Raw genomic sequence first — 824 nt, 5'->3', positions numbered from 1 at the left:
GCATTTACTCCCTTTGGTGTTTTGTTTGGGCTTTTGGATGAGGACAGTACACAGTTGATTAATACAATTATTCTTCTGGCTAAAATACTTATTGTTAAAACTCAATCAAGGAAAAATCTGAATTTATTTATTTTGGAAAGGATGATTGCTAAAAAGAATCAAAGGGTGGCTCAACACACCATGAAATAGGAAACAATCAGCTCTAGCGAAGAGTGGGATAAAAAGGAACAATAAATATAAATATGCTTGCCATGTTATTTCTTAAATTTTTTTATTTGAATGGTTTATTTGAATAGGGACAGTGCACATTAATGAACACTTTAGACAAATAATGCTTCAAGTGTAAATATGCCGGATTTTAGCTTTGAGCTAATTTCCATCCGTAGACCCGTCACATACAACATATAAGAACATGACATTTATATACATAGCAAAAAATAAATACATGATATGCAAAAGAGTATGAGCAGCATACAAGCATTTACCACATGGCAGTACACTATAGCAGCGACGACATATTAAGTGCAAGAGAAGATTCAAGAGATGCATAAAATGTAAGAGGAGATGCCCCTGTGTTAAAGTGCATTTAGCAGTGATTACACGTCTGGTTGTTTCTCATCCATTCTTTGAGTTGACCTTTAAAACTATTGAGAGCGGGACAACCCGTATCTCAGTTGGGAGGCTATTCCACAATGAGCTGCCTTTAATGGAGAGGACATTTTGTCCAAAAGTGGTCCGTCTACGGTGGACTTCACAGTCTCCTCTGGTTTCTGACAGCGTCCAGTGTGTTTTTTGTGGATGAATTCCCCTAAGGGAGGGGTGGG

This window comes from Notothenia coriiceps, unplaced genomic scaffold (assembly GCF_000735185.1).
Source record: "Notothenia coriiceps isolate Sejong01 unplaced genomic scaffold, NC01 NC01_scaffold00016820, whole genome shotgun sequence".
Classification (NCBI taxonomy): Eukaryota; Metazoa; Chordata; class Actinopteri; order Perciformes; family Nototheniidae; genus Notothenia; species Notothenia coriiceps.
Note: the sequence above shows the minus strand (reverse complement) of the source record.